At 37.2% G+C, this 20,665-nt stretch overlaps 1 protein-coding gene across 1 annotated transcript in view; it reads left to right on the forward strand.

Moving 5' to 3' along the window:
• Positions 1 to 20,665, forward strand: part of LOC110197830 (uncharacterized) — a 104,174-nt gene that overhangs the window by 54,670 nt on the left and 28,839 nt on the right.

Genomic DNA, 20,665 nt, shown 5'->3' on the forward strand with positions numbered 1-20,665 from the left:
AAGATAGATGTAGGGAGTATACATATGTCAAGTCTAGAATACAGTTAATGAGGAGCCCAGGATGTACATAATAAGGTAGGGCAGTGGGATAGTATAGTGGTGGGTAAGAATGTCTGTATGACCCAGTGCAAAGCCAGTTTAAACTAATAAATCCGTCAGGTGCTGTTTGGAACTGCACCAGGGAGAGAGATAAGGGTCTTGCAGGGGCCCACTCACGAGTAATTGCTAGGCACAGGGTCCTCGGGCTGGGGAGAAACTGTCAGGGATAGTGTTTCTAAGGCTAGGGAGAAATTGGGGTCCAAGCAAAGCACCCAAGTACCCCGTCATGACCACAGTTCTGGTTTGAGGGGCTCATTCCGTGTTCATGATAATTCTTGTTCCCAGGTAATGACCAACATCCTGGTTTCACAAGCTCGTCCTTTTGGCCTAAGCTATTTTCTTACGGGCCCCTTAGTATTTAGCAAAGGTGTCATTCTTGTGGAAACGTAAAGCGTCATATTGTTTCTTGCAGAAGTGCCCCATTCTACTGTCTGAATGGAGTCAACCTAGAGAGTCACATGGATAAAATGATGAAGAGATTTTTCTAAGATAATCAACCAAATTGATGTCTATTGGCAAGTCTTCATGTTTTAAAATTGGGTCATTATTTATACTATTATTATGCTTCTAATTCTCTTTTGGGGATTTGGGGAAAAACACGTTATAAGAAGCACTGTCTATTTGAAAAAAATGAATTCTAGAGGGTTATGTAATTGTATCCTTAGAAAATAAACTCGTCTTTTGATCTGGGTGGTGTAATTATGAATTAAGCTGTAAAAATCTAATTACAAAATTTTAAAACTGTGACATATTTAGTTGGGCATATTTTGGTTTAAAAGTAATAATAATTTTTTGCCAAATAATGGATTCTTATCCCAAAATCTTGTCTTTACACTTATCAAATATAAGATTGTTACGTGTATTTGATATCTCACACCATTTACCAAGACAAGTCAAAATGGATATATAACCTAGATATAAAGAGACATTTTACAAAACAAAAAAAAATAGAACATGGAACACATTACTTAGCAGACTTATAAACAGGTGAACAATTTATGAATAAACAAGAGATATAAAGGAAAATTAGGTGTAAAATGGATAATTTCAATTACATTAAAGTAGAAGGGGTTTGTGCAAATAAAACAAACATATCCAGGATCAGAAGAAAACAGAAAATTTTGGGAAAATTTTATAGACGGTTTATGAGATAAAGGTCTCGTATATAAAATATGAAAAGAGCTTTGTCAAATCTATGAGAATATGAGTCATGCCTGTGGGACATGAACTCTTAAAAGTGAAGCCTCCTCAGGGGGGTCGATGGTTCTTGTTGAGTGGGATGAGGGGTCCTGTGAAGACTTCTTAGAAGAATAAATAGAAATTGTATGGAGACTCAAGGCAGGCGTAGCAGCCAGACAGGCCTAAGTTTTGATTTACTAGAAATCACTTGATTTACAGGAATCCAGCCCCCAAGTACCCCCCACTTCTATGCCATTGTTATCTCAGCAGTTAAAGTTTGCCAAGCCTGAAACCCTTGAAAACCCCCTGTATTTTGTTGTTACAGCTGTTACTATATTCAGGTCATGGTGGTAACCTTGCCACAACAGCACAGAGTCTAGGTTGACTGCACATTTTTAATTGCTTCTTTGGTATTACTTCAGCAAACTAAGGGGCTAAATATAGATATGTATATTGTTTCTTTATTTTTCTGTTTCTATGGTAGAATCTGGATGTAGCCTGGGGCTGTCAGACCAGTAAAAGACAATGATGGGCTAGCATAAATAAAAAAGAAGCCAGTCTATAGGTGTGGGAGTGGCCCCAGGAGACTGTTGGACCTGATGAAGGGGTCTAGAAAGACAGATTTTTTTTATTGGATCTGTTTTAAGTTTTTAATATACTGCTTACATATTTCTGAATTTTCTTTTGTGAGGTAATCTAGTAAGCAATTGTATTAGTTATGTTGCTGGAAGGGCAATTTCTTTTATAATCTGGAATGTTAAATTAATTATGCCTTCAGAGAAAAGAGAAAAAGGAATGAATCTGGCTGTTGGGGCATTCTATATGATCCTGTTCTGTAACATTTCCTTTTAAGTATTATAGTTTAAGCCAAATTTTGTCTTCATTTAAAGGGAATTTTCAGTTCAAATTGTTTTGTTGTCATTTATGAAATTTGTGAGATTATTAACTAAGTTATTTGGGGTTACTGTTTTCATGCTAAAACCTAAAAGGGTTAATTAATTACTGTATGTGGAAAAGAAAGGGATTGTGTAAAGCCTTATCGGGCTGGTTCTGTCCATTCAAGGACACCAGTATCAGCCCTCTCTGAGGTCCCTGCCAATTCTCCTTATTTTGTAAACTTGCCAAGGTCCCTGGAAATCATCTCTGTGGGCAAGGTCATCTGCCCTGAGAAAAGAACTTGTTAGGATTATGCAGTTCCTAGACAATGAACTTGGCTTGTTGAGAAGCTGCAAGTTTATGTACTCTATATGTGTGTGTGTGTGTGTGTGTGTGTGTACATATACTATATATACGTGTGTGTGTGTGTGTGTGTGTGTGTGTGTGTGTGTGTATGTCTGTCTGTCTATCTAGTAGTAGCCATCTCCAGGGCTGGGTACTGAGGGAAGAAAAAAAGTGTTCATGATAATTTTGTTGTATATTTGAAAGGAATAGCAAGTTGTATTATTTGCAGGTATTTGCAGTAGCTTTGCAGTTTCATGTACAATTATCTCTTGTTTTTTGCTGTACTATGCTATGGGAATGCTTAGTTTATTCCATAAATTAAAATTTAAATTATTTAAAAATAAATAACAACAACTTACTCTTTGAGGAAAGTCCAAATGACCCTGTAAATTCTCCTTATTGTTAAAAGGACAATTCTTTAGGGTTAAGTGGGAAAAACTCAGTACTCAGAGAATTAAAAGAGGTTTATTATAATATGTCATGGTAGCAACACACTGAGGCTCTTATGATTGCAGATCAGCAAGGGATTCAAGATGGAACCAGCTTTTATTGATAATTTTTTTTACTGAGACAAAAGACAATTTGGATAAGCCTATGTCAGCAAAAGGGCCATTGCTTCTCAGCACCTCTCCAATTTTCCTTATTTCTTTATTTTAATTTATGGTTAAATTTATCCAGGCCTGAGAGGTGTAAATTGAAGATTTTTAAATTTGCTAAAAACAACTTAGTAAAAACACTAGTGTCGTTATAATACATTTCTTCCTGTAACTCATTTATCATTTGCCTCATGATTCTAGATGCTCTGATATCAAATGTATGTATGTTTAATTTTGATATTAATTCATTGTCCATGGTACATTTTAGCAAAATGTGGTTTCCCTGATCATCTCATTTAATTAGGGCTATTTTTGCTTTGTCTGAGATCATAATGATACCCCTGCTTGTTTGTTTGTTTGTTTTTTATTTCAGCTGAAACACAATAGATTTTACTCCAACCTCCTATTTTAACTCTGAGTTTCTTTCTGTTTGAAGTATGTCTCTTATAGACAAGATATTGTTAGATTCCAGTTTCTAATCCATTCTGCCATCCTCATCCATTTTATGGCTGTGTTCATCCCATTCACATTCACAATTATAACTTTACCTGTGTATTTCCCTCCATCTTATTCTCTTCTATTTATCCTTCTGTTTTTCTCCCTGTACCCTCCTGAAAAGTCTGTTTTGCTAAACCCCTGAATCTAACCTTTCTCTTACCCCACCCCTTCTTTGGTCCTTTCCTCTCTTATTTCTCTGTTAGGTAATACGAATTTCTATATTCAACTGTGTGTATACACACACAGATTCATAGACATGTGCATATGTGTGTATAGCTATTTGTATTGTGTATGTGTGCATATATATATATATATACACACATGTGTAATATATATATGTGTAATATATGTATATATATATACATGTGTAATATATATATAATGTGTATATATATATATATATATATATATATATATATTTGAATAGTTTATATGTGTGTCCTCCCTACCTTTAACCAGTTCATTTCCCCCTCCATTATAAAAACTCTTCCTTGCACACCTCTTTTCTATGAGATAATTTTTGCCCTTCCTCATTGTCTCCCTTCCCTTTTCTCCCAGGGTCTTTCTCACCCTTTCACTCTTCTTTGGGAATCAAACTAACAGAATAGACTCACACCTGTGTTCTTTAACTTGTTTCCCGACTACCCTAATGATCATAAAGGTCAAAGTTATGTGTTATAAAGGAAATTCTATGAAGAGTTTGTGAGAAGTGTAGGGAGATGACAGCAATAACCAGGTAACTGTGTTGTGGTTTGAGAGGTTGTGACCCCTCAAAGACTGAAGTACACGATGGGTTGTCTGGAATGAATTTACAGACTCAAGCATTCTTTAAGTCAAGGTGGCAAAAAGTTTATTGTTACACTTTTCAGCGGGTAAGGATTCTTAAGGATCCTGTGATCTTAAAGAGGTACAGTTAAAGTTTATATAGGATAAAATACAATAAAACATGTGCCAAATATGCTAACTAGGGGAATTCAGAGTGGGATTAAGGAGCGGTTAAGGAGTGGTCAGTTCTTAAAAGAACATGCACTTCTTGCACCTACTGCGCAGGCGTTTTACCCAGAGTTCAGTGGGAAAAGCCCACAAGGGGGGTCACATGGAGGTGTGGTTTTAGGCCTGCTACATCACTAAGTTAACTAGTGGTCAGGGACAACTGAGAGTTGTCCAGTCTGCCACCAATCAATGTCTTGTTTGACAAGATAGATGTAGGGAGTATACATATGTCTTAAGTCTAGAATACAGTTAATGAGGAGCCCAGGATGTAAATAAGGAGGTAGGGCGGTAGTATAGGTAGTCTAGTGGGTAAGAATGTCTTTATGACCCATTGCAAAGCCAGTTCAAACTCATAGTTCCTTTAGGTGCTGCTTGTTACTGCACCAAGAAGACAGATAAGGGTCTTTCTGGGGACCACTTATCAGTAATTGCTAGGACTGGGGTGAAACTGCCAGAGACAGTGTTTCTGAGGCTAGGGAGAAATTGGGGTCCAAGCACAAGCACCCAAACACAAGCACCCAAGCACCCCATCAGCTGGACCAGAAATTTATAAACCAAAGTGAGGATGGTTGAGTTCTCCAGTGGGGGAGGCTCTCCCCCTCATGCAGAATCACACTGTTGAGGGAAGGAGCAGTCCTCTCTTGGGCCAGAGAGGATTCAAGATGGAGTCAAAGTTGATTGGTCAATTGCTGGGGATCGTGGCTGATCTGATACAATAACACTTTTCTACAGTTTTAGGGTTAGGGGCTCTCCATAACAGGATAGGGAGGTGTCTGGGCTATGATATGACATGTCCTATTTTAGGGTTACTTGCTTTGCAAGCATTAATGGCAGGTCGCAGAACTGTATGGGTCTACAAAATGGAGTGATGAACATGTAGTAGCTAGTAAGTAAAGTGTATTCTGAGGGGAAAGTTATCTGTGATCACTGAAAAGAGAGCAAAGAGAAAGATAATATTTAATCTGTTTCCTGAGAGGTGGAAATAAAGTCTTATCTAAATAAAACATGAAGAGGATCCAGAAGAGCTATGGACCACAATCTGGACTGAACTGAGTGGTATGAGACTGTTTCCAGCTGAGTGAAGGCGATGCCTGTTATACTGAGGGCTTGAGGTGGCTCTGGGTAGGATGTCTCATAGCCAAAACGTCTTATGCCTTTGCTTTATGATTGCTTTCATTTGTCAATAACATATACTCCTTAATTATAATATTTAATCACTTAGAAATAAGAGTAACTGTGATGGAGAAAGGAGGGTTTCTTCTTTGATTAAAAAAGTAGTATTTTAGTACCTTGGGTTGGAGTTTGAGTTAATTCATGAGAAAGCCATTGCCAATTTCCTTAGGAGAAATAAATTATGTAAACATTCCTCCAGGACTCTCAAAACTTGGAAGAAGCAGAGCCAAGAGAATGAGTTAAGAGGCTGACTGATGAATGAGATGGGAGAAGCTGGCCGGATCTGAAAACACGTTGGTATTTGGGTGGAGTCACCTTTTTCCAACCTGCTACATGAAGAACATGTGTTTGCCCAGTCTGCTAAGTAAGAGTTTGAGGGTCTTCCGTCTCATTATTTTCCATTTCCATCTGAAGAAATTAATAGATTAAGAAGGTTTTATGAGTAATTATTGCTTATCAGTGGATAATTTCAAATACACATATATCTTTGTAGGAATAGTCACTGCAATAAGCTAAACACTAGAATGCTTTTTCTAAAGGTTAAGTTCATTTTTCCAGGTTAAGTGGATAAGTTCCTCTTTTCTTTAGGCCCCTGAAGTAAGTTCCTTTTTCTAGCAGCTGCAGAAATCCACATGTAGCATAACAGCAGCATTCCTAACCCCAAATGTCTGACTGCAGAATTCTAAGCAATCTCACTTTGACAGGCAGGATGATAGATGGAGGTCCTAATCCAATAGAATACCAGATTTATAGTTGTCACATCCTAGAAGCTCTCCCATTACACCCCCAACGTGCCCATGCTCCTAATGTTAACAATGATCCCAAGGTACACTCCACTTGCTTCGGAAGTACCTAGCCTAGCCACAAGCCAAATGGCCTGCCTTGTCAGATTTTTATCACTTTCCAACACTTATAAGTTTCTCACTGTCTATTTTTTAAAGATTTTATAATATAAGAGAAAATAAATTGGCATACCCAACATTATATATTTAAAGCATGAAATGTATCACTACCCGGATGATAGTAATTCAATGGAATGCATTTTTAAATTATGTTACAAGAAAAATGATCTGTCTTATCTCCTTTAGTATTTTACTAATCATATGCAATGAAATCTAAAATTCAGAATAGAGTTATCCAGTACAGAGTAACTACAGTCATTTAAGGAGGCAGCAATAGTTCCTTTACATAGTGTTTACCGCATGCGAGGCTTTCTTTCTGCTTCTCAAAGGTTACTGTAAAGAAGATCAGAGGCAGCTTTCTGTAGTATTCTAGGATGCTTAGATTTTGATTTCTCAGTTATTGCTTAAGCCACAGGGAACTCATCAATAGTGACTGAAGTCTTTCCTCTTGGGAGGGTAGTTTAGAGGAAAATAGAATCCACTGAACATTTAATCATTTTGGAACAAGCTTGCTATCTTGTAGCAGTTCAATTCATAAGATACTTACTTACTTTAGCCAAATGACATCAGTTTGGTCCATTTCAAAGTAAATTTACCCAAGCACAGTTACAAAATCAGATCGCAACTCTAGTTGGGGGGGGAGGGTCCTCAAACCTCTTACTAATTCATAAGAATTTGAGGCAAAGGGCACTTCATTATTACAATTTTTTTTCAAACATTTATGACATTCATTTTAATAACAATAGGGAAGTGGCTTCTCTAACAGTACTTTACAATATTTTACTTTTTTTTTTCTTTTTTGCATGAGGCAACTGGGTTAAGTGACTTGCCCAGAATCACACAGCTAGTAAGTGTTGTGTGTCTGAGGCCGGATTTGAACTCAGGTCCTCTTGACTCCAGGGCCAGTGCTCTATCCAGTGCACCACCTAGCTGCCCCACTTCACAATATTGTAGAAAAGTTTCACAGAACAGCTTGTATTTAAAGGTATATTATCCTAATTAAAAGATAACTCATGTTCCTAATCATATGTCTAATATTCTTCCAAGTTCCACAATACAAAAAACTACAAGTCTAAGAAATATCCTGTTTCTTCATTGTTGTTGTTTTAGACATAATGCCAAACTTCTCAAGTTTTCACATCAAATTTCATGTATTCAGTTAGATAAAATCCTAACTTATCATTCCTAGAAAATCATCCATGTTATTATCTTTGAAATGTTATTTCATCCAAAACTCAATAACAATAGTCCACATTTATACATTGTTCACTACGCTAAGCAATTTCAAATCATTTCATTCCTCTAACAGCCCTGGGAAGTGGGTACTATTATTTATATTCTCTTTACATATTAAAACACTGATTAAATTCTCTGATATGTCTCAATTATAATGTAGTTTCAGAGTGAAATTTTGACAAGATCAAATCCAGATGAATAATTAATTCCTAATAATATTTAAATCTCAATTGTCCAAGTGTCCTCTGTTTTCAGCTAACTTATGCTTTAATTTTCAAAATTCAATTTTTTAAAATGTGTGTTATAAAGTTTCTCAACCCCACAAACTGAAAAGTGGTGCTGAGATGTAATGGATAGTAAACATCACACTGGATCTAATTAAGACAGTTAAATGTAACTTGAACAACAGTACTTCGACTGACATATACTAGTATGCTTATAGAAATGCTTTGGGTTTTTTTTAACTGTTACATCACTTTCACTCATTCTTTGGTAATAAAGTAGATTATTATCCTTTGTGATTTTTAATAAAAATTTGCCTCATTGTTAATTGGTCAACAATGAATTTTATTAGATGTTTCCTTTGATTTGTAGCATAATAATTCCTTGATTTACTTGAGCATTTAGAGATCTAATCTCAATCCTTAATTCTCCAAACTATTATTTTAATGTAAAACAGCAAACAGATTATTTTGAGTTTCAAGTTATGGAATTACTTTAACTCACAGGAGATTTATTCTAGTTACTTCTACACTATTCTCATAAATTCTTCTTAACATTTCTTTAAACTTCGCTGAATCTCTATTTCACTGAATCCCTCCTGAACAGATTCCATGATTACTAAAACAGTTTTTAAAATTCAAACTGCAATTTTAAAAGCAGCCTTAAGTTTGACCTAATAGATTTACAAATTCTTTTTTTTCCCCTTAAACTTTATAGTGCATTATTCCTGTCTAAACAATCTCTACACATCATAAGGATAGGTTTCACTTCAGCAGAGATTCTGTTATTTTGAATCAACTCCCCACCATATGCATAAAATTGTCTTTTAACTTTTTTATCATTGTGATTTCTTCTTTAAAACATTTCACTGATTTGCAGAGCCAAGATTGCAGAGAAAAGGCAGGCACTCATCTGAGCCCTCTCAAATTCCCCTCCAAAAAAACTTAAATAACATCTCAAAATGAATTCAAAAGGGGCAGAACCTACAAAAGGATGAGGTGAAACAATTTTCCAGCCTAAGAAAACTTACAAGATTGGCAGGAAAAGTCTGTCCCACAGAGTTGAGAGTGAAATATGGTCCAGTGCAAGCTATGTCCCAGCAAACCAGCAGTGGCAGCAGTGACTTCTAGAGCTCTCATTCCACAGATAGCAAGGGGATTGGACAACTGGTCAAAAGATTGCTGGGTCCTTATGCTGGCACTAGCTGCAGAACTCTGTTGCATTGCCCATACTCAGATCCAGGTCTCACTGTTGGGTCACAACCCCAGGATGAAGAGGGTCACTAGCACATGAAAACTTGTGGCTACAGGAGAATGGGAACCCTGGTCACAGTTCCCAGGGCAGAAAAGAATGCTTGTAGTTGCTCAAAGACCAGAGTACAAGGCAGAAGAGTGGTAATCATACCTTTCTTTAGACAATTTCACCTTGGAAGAACTTAAAGATTACAGACCCCAGAACTAGCTCTGAAAACAAATGCATGAAAAACCTGACTCTTGGAACAATGCCCCCTCTACCGTGGGAGCAAAGCCCAACTCTAACATAAAATTAAAAGTCTAGAAATAGGTTAGAAAATGAGCAAATAACAAAAGAAAAAAAAGATCCTGACCATAGAAAGTTACTATGATGACAAGGAAAATCAAACTCTGAAGAAGACAGCAAGACAGAAGAAGACTGCTGCATGCAAAACTTCGAAGAAAAATGTGAATTGGTCTCAGGTTCCAAAAAGAAATTCCTGGAAGAGCTCACAAAGAATTTGAAAACTCAAATAAGAGGAGAGGAAATTTTGAGAAAAGAAATAAGAGCAATGCAAGGAAATCACACAAAAAAAGTCAACAGCTTGATAAAGGAAACACAAAAAATACTGAAAAAATGTCTTAAAAAACAAAATAGACCAAATAGCAAAAGAGGCGCAAAAATCCAATGAAGAGAAGAATGACTTTAAAAGCAGAATTGGCCAAATAGAAAAAGATGTACATAAATTCGCTGAAGAAAAGAACTCCTTAAAAAATAGAATTAGTCAAACAGAAAAGGAGATACAAAAACTCAATGAAGAAAATAATTCCTTAAAAATTAGAATTGGCTAAGTAGAAACTGATGACTCCAAAAAACATTAAGAAACAATAAAACAAAACAAAAAAAAATGAAAAAATAGAAGACAGTGTAAAATATCTCACTGGAAAACAATTGACCTGCAAAATAGATCAAGGAGAGATAATTTAATAATTATTAGATGACCTGAAAGCTATGATCAAAAAATAAAAAGAGCTTAGATGTCATTTTTCAAGAAATTATCAGGGGAAACCGCCCTGATCTTGTAGAGTCAGATGGTAAAACAGAAATTGAAAGAATCTACCCATCACCTCCTGAAAGAGATACCAAAAATGAAAACTCCCAGGAATATTATGGCCAAATTCCAGAGCTCACAGGTCAAGGAGAAAATAGTACAAGCTGGCAGAAAGAAACAATTCAAATATTTTGAAGGCACAGTCAGAATAACACAAGATTTAACGGCTTCTATATTAAAAAAATCATTGGGCATGAATATGATATTCTGAAGGGCAAAGGAGCTAGGATTACAACCAAGAAACCCCTACCTAGCAAAATGGAGTATAATCCTTCAGGAGGAAAAATTGATATTCAATGAAATAGAGAACTTTCTAGCATGCTTGATGAAGACATCAGAGTTGAATAGAAAATTTGACTTTCAAATACAAGACTCAGGAGAAGCATAAAAAGGTAAACAGAAAGAGAAATCATGAGGGATTCAATAATGTTAAACTGTTGACATTCCTGCATGGGAAGATGATACTTGTAAATACTAAGAACTTTCTCATTATTAGAACATCTAGAAGGAGAATACGTAGAGGGCAAGCATGTAAGTTGAATATTATAGCATGATATCTAAAAATATAAAATTAAGGAGAAAGAGGAATGAACTGGGAGAAGGAGAAAGGGAGATGTAGAATGGGGTAAATTATCTCACATAAAAGAGGAGAGGTATGAAAGACCTTCTATAGTGGAGCAGAAGATGGGGGAAGTGGGGGGAAAAAACTTGAACCTTAATTTCGTCAGAAATGGCTCAAAGAGGGGATAAAATATACACTCCAGGATAGAAAGCTATCTTACCCTACAGGAAAGTAGGAAAGGAAGGAGATAAAAGGGACAGGGGATTAGTAGAAGGGAAAGGAGATTGGAGGTGGTAGTCAGAAGCAAATCACTTTTCAGTGATTTAGTAGCATTGTCTTTCACTAGATGAGATGAATAAAGGAATCCCACCAACAGAGTGAAGCTAAAGGGACAATGTCCACAAAGGGTTTGGGCAATGCTGACCCAGTTTCAACTCTACAGCAATTAAAATACTGTTCCCTCTTGTAACCATGCGGTCAGTGGTTACAGAAGTCTTATGGGAGCTCCCCACTTTCTATGGCATTTCTGTTCCACACCATTACAGCTCTCCTGGAAGTGGGCTCTCCAGGTTCTCCCCCTAGGGAAACCCCATCATAAACCTGTGTGCACTCAAAGACCCCATTATAATATAATTAAATGCTTCTCCCCAGTCAGAAGATCTGAGCTCGTATCCTATCTCAGCCCGCTGAGAGCTGAGTGTAGACAAGTCATGTCCGCCTCAGAGACCCAGTTTCCTTATCTTTTGTTGTTGTTCAGTCATTTCAGTAGTGTCTGACTCAGGATGAAAGGAGAGAGAAAGAAAGAGTAGAATAAATGGGAAAATTAGGATGGAGGAAAATCCACAGTAACCATAACTGAAGAAATTTTATAGCGAGTTTCTCTTTTAAAGGCCTCATTTCTCAAGTATATAGAGGCTGAATCAAATTTACAAAAATAAAAGCCATTCTCCAATTGACAAATGGCTAAAGGCCATTTTTCAGTCAAGGGAATAAAATCTATTAATACTGATATGAAAATGCTCTCAATCACTATTAATTAGAGAAATGCAAACTAAAACACCTCTGAGGTACCACAACGCATGTATCAGACTGGCTAATACTATAGAAAAAGAAAGTGACAAAGTTGGATGGATATAGGAAAATTGGGACACTAACACACTATTGGTAGATTCAACCATTCTGTAGAGAAATTGGGAACTATGCACAAAGGACCATAAAACTTTGCATACCCTTAGACCCAGTGATAGCACTACTATGTCTATATCCCAAAGAGATTTTAAAGAAAGGAAAAGGAACTACCTGTGCAAAAAAAAATATTTATAGCAGCTCTTTTTGTGGTGGCAAATAATTGGAAGTTGAGGGGATGCCCATCAATTGGGGAATGGCTGAACAAGTTGTGGTATAAAATTATGATGAAATACTATTGTACTGTAAGAAATGATGACCAGGATGTTCTTGGAAAAACTTGGAAAGACTTACATGAGCTGATGCAGAGTGAAATGAGCAGAACCAGGAGAAGAGTGTACACAGCAACAGCAATATTGTATGATGATCAATTGTGAATTACTTAGCTATTATCAATAATTCAATGATCCAAGAAAATTTCAAAGGACTTTTGATGCAAAAAGTTGTCCATCTCCAGAGAAAGAAATTATGGAGTATGAATGCAGATTGAAGCACATTTTTTCACTTTATTTTTCTTGGTTTTTTTTTTCAGTCTGTGTTTTCTTTCACAGCACAACTAATATAGAAATATGTTTTGCATGACTGCATAGGTATAACCTATATAAAATTACTTGCCTTCTCAATGAAGGGGGTGGGAAGAGAGAGAATTTAGAATTCAAAAAATTTTTAATTAATGTTAAAAATTATTTTATGGGGGGGGGCAGCTAGGTGGTGCAGTGGATAGAGCACTGGCTCTGGATTCAGGAGGACCTGAGTTCAAATCCGGCCTCAGACACATAACACTTACTAGCTGTGTGATTCTGGGCAAGTCACTTAACCCCATTGCCTAACTCCCCCCCCAAAAATTATTTTACAGGCAACTGGGAAAAAATAAAACAAAATTTAAAAACTAGATATAACAAAGAAAAAAACATCTGATTTTTGACTTATTTGTAATACATATTTCACATTTAACTTTTTTATTTCTATTCTGTAACTTCTGAACAATTAAGGAATTTCTTGATCTTTTCTACTTTTTGAGATTCTCAAGAATTTACGGATCTTTCCTTTTCATTAAGGTCTCTTGAGTAATAATTCTCCATTGCATAGTATTGATTCATGGTGTGGGTTCTCAGTATATCAAGACAGTCCTTTAATTGACGGATAATTTATCTCTGATTGCCTAACTCACTGCCAATAGAAGCTCTTCCAGCTCTCTTTCCTTCCCAATTATCCTTCATCCATCCTTAACCACATGGGCTGGGGCCATGAACTAAAACACCTCCCTTTAAAGAGAAAGCCCGTTTCACACATCTCATTCCTCACATAGCTTCAGTTCCTTGACTCACTTTTCCAGCATTCTCCTACATTTTGTACCTTCTTCCTACACCCCCTTTCCAGCTTCCTTTTGTATATTATCTCTATTTTATGGTAAGTACCTTCAGGGTAGTAACTATCAATCTTTTTTGAAATTATTATCCCAAGCTCTTAGCATAATGCCTTACACATGTTAGGTGCTCTGGGAAAGTCAGGACCTTAGGGCATCAAACTTCTCTTCAGGTTTATTGAGTTTGCCAGTCAGCAGGCTTGCTAAACAGGTGAAGACTCCCTGAAGGAATTGATAGATGAAATGATTTTCTATGTAAGATAGTTCCAAAATACATTCAGCTGCATTCGTATCATTTGACTGGTAATAATTTTGTTTGATATTTTAAATCTGTAATAATGTTTATGTTATTATACTTCTGAATTTTCTCAAATTGATATTTTTGGGAAACCAATGTATAAGAAATTCTTTTAATTTTTAAAAATAATTCCTAGGGGATGCTACTATTGTATCCTTTGAAAATTAACCCCTGTTTTAATCTGGATACTATGAAATTTTGAATTAAGCCCTTAGAGAATGTAGAAACAATGTTAAAGAACGTGTGTTTAATTGTGTATATCTTGCACTAAAATTAATTATAATAATTATTACTTACTATGTAGGAAAAGTACAGAATAATTTGTAAATTCTCTCTATTTGAGAAGTTCTTTAGGGACTTATCAGGTTCCTTGGGATATTCTCTTTGGTGAAGGTCATAAAATCTCATCCGCCCTAGGGAAAGAAGTTTCTGAAAGAAAGTTGTCCAATTCTGAAATAATGAAGTGGTTTACTGAATAATTGAGTCAATACAGTCAAGGGAGAATGGGGTGGTACCTGCTTCTAAATTTGTTTCTAATATAGAAATGATTTTTATCTGAGGATTGTTTGACCATTGAGAATGAAAAGAATGAAGTTCTACCTAGAATAGCGTGTGTTGAAGTTATACCAGTGATCCAATGAAGTCTCGACAGACCCCACCCTCGATTCAAAATGGGCCTCCTGTTCAAATCCAACCGCAGACACATGCCACTTACTAGCTTTGTGACCCTGGGCAAGTCACTTAATCCTGATTGCCTCACCAAAAGGCAAAAATAAATACATAAATAATAAAAATGGGCCTCCTTCCTTGAGTAGAGTTCATATTGTCAGATCTTGGAATGCAAAAAATATGAAAATAGCTCCAATTACCTTGAATTGGGGATTCCATCATGTTAATTTGACAAGTCTTTATTAAGCACTGTATATGTGCCAGGCACTGTACTAAGTTCTGGAGATACAAAAAAAGTAAAATAATTTCTTCTGTAAGGAATAACATTTGAGAGGCAGAGTTTCCAGGTAATTAATAATCAATTTATTATGTAGGCTAGCCAGTAGTCAATAAATTGATGGTCAGTGGTTTAAAACAGTTAGAGAATCTACCCCCAATGTTCACCTGGACTCTTTGTGTCTGAGCTCCTATCGGTCTGATCAGCCACAGTCGGACTCACAATAAGTTGACTCTAACATAGTGATGCCATTTTCGTCCTCTTTGAGAGCAAAGAAGAACAACCATCTGCTGCCACTGATGGTTCCATGGATGGATGGTGTGGTGCTGGAGAACCTGTTTTCTTGGTGTAGTTAGGCCAAAATTAGCACAAGCAGCAGAGAACTGGTCCATACTTTGTTGATTCTTATCTTCACAGGTTGCGTGTTGGTCTTGGCTTGAATCCTTTTCGAGTTAAATCATTTATCATCAGTGCAGTAGCTGGCCTTGATGCAGGGTTTGTCCTCGCTGAAGGTGTCTGACAACATTGCTGAAAACAACATGCAAAAAAGCATGGGAGCAAGCTGATTGGATGATATGACAGAAAAGGAAAATGACAAATGTTAGAGAAGATGTGGGAACTCTGAGACACTAATGCATTGTCAACAGAGTTGGGAACTGATTCAACCATTCTGTAGAACAATTTGGAACTTTGCCCAAAGGTCTATAAAACCACGCATACCCTTTTGACCCAGTAATAGCACTACTGGGTCTGTGTGCCAAAGAGATTAAAAAAAAAAGTTAAAGGGCCTATATGTACAAAAATTTTATAGAAGCTCTTTTAGTGGTGATAAACAACTGGAAAAACTGCTCATCAATTGGGGAATGGGTGAACAAGTTGTGGTATATAATTGTGATGGAATACTATTTTGCTATAAAAAAATGACAAGCAGGATGCTTTCAGAAGAACCTGGAAAAATTTACATTAACTGATGCAAAGTGAAACAAGCAGAATTAGGAGAATACCATACACAGTAACAGCAATATTGTATGATGTTCAACTGCGAATGACTTAGCTATTCTCAGCAACATAATGAATGATCCAAGACAATTCCAAAGGGCTTAGGTGAAAAATGATTTCCACTTCCAGAGAAAGAACTGATAAAATCCAAATGCAGATTGAAGCATACTTTTTTTTTTTGAAACATACTTTTAAAAAAAAATTTGTCTTTTTTTTTTTGGCCTATGTTTTCTTTCACAACATGACTAATATGGACGTATGTTTTGCATGACTGCACATGTATAGGTTATATCAAATTGCTTGCCTTCTCATTTAGAGGAGAAGGAGAAGGAGGGAGGGAGAAAATTTGGAGCTCAAAATTTAAAAAAAATTAAAATGATTTTTACATGTAATTGGGGGAGAAATAAAATATTAAATCAAGAATTTGTTGTTGTTCAGTCATGTCCAACCCACTTGGGGTTTTCTTGTCAAAGATACCCAAGTATTTTGCCATTTCCTTCTCCCAATCATTTTACAGATGAGGAAACTGAGGCAAACAGGTTAAGTGACTTGCCCAGGATAAGTGAGTATCTCAGGTCAGATCTGAATTCAGGAAGAGGAGACTTCCTGACTCCAGGTCACTCTATCCACTGTGCAACAAGAAGGGGACTGCAGAGATGCTCTGAGCCCCAGGGCAATTCACCAGCAAGGAACTCCCTCCTACAAGTCAGTAGGCCCACAGGCAAGCCAGTGGTCTGTGCAGGCATAGCAACTCCACCCCAATAGCCCCATGCCCAGCACAGGCCACCAACAAGGCCTTGTCCCCATTGCTGACCAATAGTGAAGGCCCACCCGTAGTGCAGGTTAGCAGCAAGAGCTCTCCCCAGGGTCAGCCAACAGAGAGGCCCTATTTCATAGTAACCCAGCCTCAAGGCCCCACCCTTAGGGTAATCTAGCAGCAAAACCCCATACTCCCACACAGGGGACGCCAACAGTGAGGCCCTCAACCCCAGTACAAGTCAGCAGGGAACCCCTCTCCACTCTGGTGCAAGCCAGCAGCTAGGCTCTGAAGCCCAGGGAAAGCCAGCAGTAAGACCCTGCCCCAGTACAAGAAGCTTGGGACAACGTAGGACCAGAGTCCAACTCTCACATAAAAATACCAAGTCACAAAATAGGCAAAAAAGATGAGCAAAAAACAAAACAAAACAAAAAAAAGAACTTGACTACAGAAAGTTACTGTAGTGACAGGGAGAATCAGGGATAATCAAGGTGCACCATTAGAAGAAGACAACAGTGTCAAAATGGCTACATGTGAAGCCTCAGAGAAGAAATGCAATTTGGTTTCAGGCCCCAAAAACACTCCTGGAAGATATCTAAAAGGATTTTTAAAAGCAAATTAGAGAAGTAGAAGAAAAATTGGGAAAAGAAATGAAAGTAATGCAAGAGAATCATGAAAAAAAAAAGACTCAACAGCATGGAAAAATAGGTACAAAAATTCACCAAAGAAATATCTCCTTAAAAAATAGAATTGGCTAAATGAAAAAGGAGGTACAAAAGCTCACTGAAGGAAATAATTTCTTAAAAATTAGAATTGGGCAACTGGAAGCTAATAATCCTATGAGACATCAAGATAAGATAAAACGTCAGGAGGACCTGAGTTCAAATCTGGCCTCAGACCAAACACTTGACACTTAATAGCTGTGTGACCCTGGGCAAGTCACTTAACCCCAATTGCCTTAAAAAATAATAAAATAAGATATGATAAACAAAATCAAAAGAATAAAAGAAGTCAGAAGACAATGTGGAGTTTCTCATTGGAAAAACAACTGATCTGGAAAATAGATCCAGGAGAGATAATTTAAGAATTATTAGACTTTGACAGGATGATACCATCCCCCCCAAAAAAAAATGAGAAAGAAGATTGCACTGGGAGAACAAGGAGGGGTGAAGGTGAGAGAGACAGAGACATAGAGAGACAGAGAGAAGGGAAAATAGCATGGTGGTTAATACACAGTTAGTTATCATAACCATAAATGTGAATGAGATGAACTCATCCATAATACAGAAGTAGAGGGCAGAATGGATTAAAAAATAGAATTCTACAATACATTGTTTACAAGAAACACACCTGAAGCACAGTGATACACACTGAGTAAATGTAAGGGGCTGGAGCAGAATCTATTATGCTTCAGCTAAAGCACAAAAGCTGAGGTGGCAATCATGATCACAGACAAAGCAAAAGCAAAAATTGATCTAATTAGAAGAGATAAGGAAGGAAACTATATCTTGCTGAAAAGGACTATAGATAATGAAGCCACAGCTGTACTAAATATATATGTACCAAATGGTATAGCATCTAAATCTTTGGGAAGTTGAATGAGTTACAGGAGGAAATAGAGAAAACTATATTAGTGGGGGACCTCAACTTTCCCCTCTCAGAACTAGATAAACCTAACCAAAAAATAAACAAGAAAGAAGTTAAGGAGATGAATAGAATTCTGGAAAAGTTAGATATGATATCTCTGTGGAAAAAAATTGAATAGGAGTAGAAAGGAATATACCTTTTTCTTAGCAGTACATGTTACCTACACACACACACACACACAAAGACCATGTATTAGGGCATAAAAACCTTACAACCAAATGCAAAAAAGCAGAAATAGTAAATGCATCCTTTTCAGATCATAATGCAATGAAAATTATATTCAATAATGGAAAATGGAAAGATAGATTAAAAATCAATTGGAAACTAAATGATCTAATCCTAAAAAATAAATGGGCCAAAGAACAAATCATGGAAACAATTGATTATTTCATCAAAGAAAATGACAACAATGAGACAAGATAGAAAAATTTATGGAATGCAGCCAAAGTGGTACTTGGGGAAAATTTATATCTTTAATGGCTTATATCGGTAAAATAGAGAAACAGCAGATCAATACATTGGGCATACAACTAAAAACAACTAGAAAATGAACAAATTAATAATTCCCAATTAAACATCAAATTGGAAGTCCTGAAAATCAAAGGAGAGATTAATAAAATTGAAAGTAAGAAAACCATTGAGCTAACAAAACTTGAAGCTGGCTTATGGGGGGGGGGACAATAAAATAGATAAACCACTGGTTAATTTGATTTAAAAAAGGAAAGTGTGAGAGAGAAGAGGTACCAAACTGAAGGTCTATCTGCACAAATGAAACCAATGCAATGAAAATTAGAAGGAAAATAGAAAAGGGGGGGGAGAATTTTTGCTATAAGTATCTCTGATAAAGGCCTTCCCTGGGGGAGAGGTCTCTCCTTACCCTTCCCAACCCTACCCAGAATTAGACAAAGAAACTGAAAACCCCTAAGAGTAAGTATCCTCCCTCCCTGGGCTTTGTTCTTGAGCATCTAAGAAACAGTGGAGACAAGGAGTTCACACCTCCTTGTGGTGATATTCTGCCTGCCTGGGGGAGGAGCCTGGACTGTGAACAGCTGAGGTATAAATTCAGAGGCAACCGAGGCTAGAAGATAGTAGCCCAGTGGAGGAGAACCAAGCTTCAGCCCAGCAGCCCAGTTGCCCAGCAGAAAAGTTGAGGTTCAGTGGGCAGAAAAATTTTAATGGAGAACCCCACCAGCACAGGCAGTGACGGTGAGTCCCCTCCTTGAGGGAGGATTTTCTTATTAATTTTGAATTTCCCTGCATTGAACCTATTCCAGATTGCTCTAGTTGCTTGAGTTCTTCCTTCTAAGATAAACTTTTCTTCTCCTCCTTGTACTTAAGTTATTTAAATGTAAATGTGATCTCTTCCTTAGAATGGGAACTCCCAGAAGGCAGGAACTGTTTTAATTCTCCTTGTACTTAAGTTATTTAAATGTAAATGTGATCTCTTCCTTAGAATGGGAACTCCCAGAAGGCAGGAACTGTTTTAATTAATCATTCCACACCCTTTTATTAAGTGCAGACTGTGTTCTAGTCATGAAGATACAAGTAAAGAGCATGAAACAAGCCCTACAGGCTTCAACTGGGGAAGATGAATGCACATAAAAATATACATAGCATCAATATCAAGTTAATAACCACAGGATCGCTAGGGAGGGAAGGCACAGGCAACGGGGGGAATGAGGAAAGATACAGAAGATAGTGTTTAACCTGTTTCCCAAAGAAAGAGAGGGACTCCATGAGGCAGAACCAAGGAGGGAGTGCATTCCAGGCATAGTGCAGGTCCAGTGCAAAGGCCTGGAGATGGGAGATGGACCTTGTGTGAGAAAGAGAGAAAAGGCCAGTTGGACTACATCAAAGAGTGTAGGAGGGGAGCAATGTCCAGTGAAGCGGAAAGGTAGGAATGGGTCTAAAAGGTAAAGGAAGGAGATCATATTTTATCCTAGATCACTGGTCAGAACCATGTTTCAAGAAAATTACTTGGGCATCAGTGTGGAGGATGGATTGGAATGAGGAGAGATTTGAGGCAGGGAGATAACTGGAAAGCTATTGTACTAGTCTAGCTAATTTAATAAGGTACTAAGAGTTTGAACTAGTTTTGTTCTCCTTTGTGTTTATCAGAGCCTAGCACCTAGTAAGTTCAATACATTGTTGACTGATTTATCAATTGATTGGCTTCCCTAAAGGAGTGGGTGTCTCCCACCTGATCTCTGCCACTCTGAGGACTCATACAATAGGCCCTCAGTCCTTGTTTTCCACACAGACTTGAAGAATTTGGAAACAAGCTCTCTAAGCAATACCTCCTACCAAAAACTGTATTGCCACACCATGCATTGATACATAACCTCTGTCTGTCCTTACCTGGTACTGGCCTGAGACTTCACCTGGCTCTCTATCTGCTAAGGGCTCTATCCACCGCTGGTCTTTTCCATGGCAGCCTCTTCT

The sequence above is a fragment of the Phascolarctos cinereus genome, unplaced genomic scaffold (genome assembly GCF_003287225.1).
Source record: "Phascolarctos cinereus isolate Bilbo 61053 unplaced genomic scaffold, phaCin_HiC Scaffold_726;HRSCAF=1367, whole genome shotgun sequence".
Taxonomy (NCBI): domain Eukaryota; kingdom Metazoa; phylum Chordata; class Mammalia; order Diprotodontia; family Phascolarctidae; genus Phascolarctos; species Phascolarctos cinereus.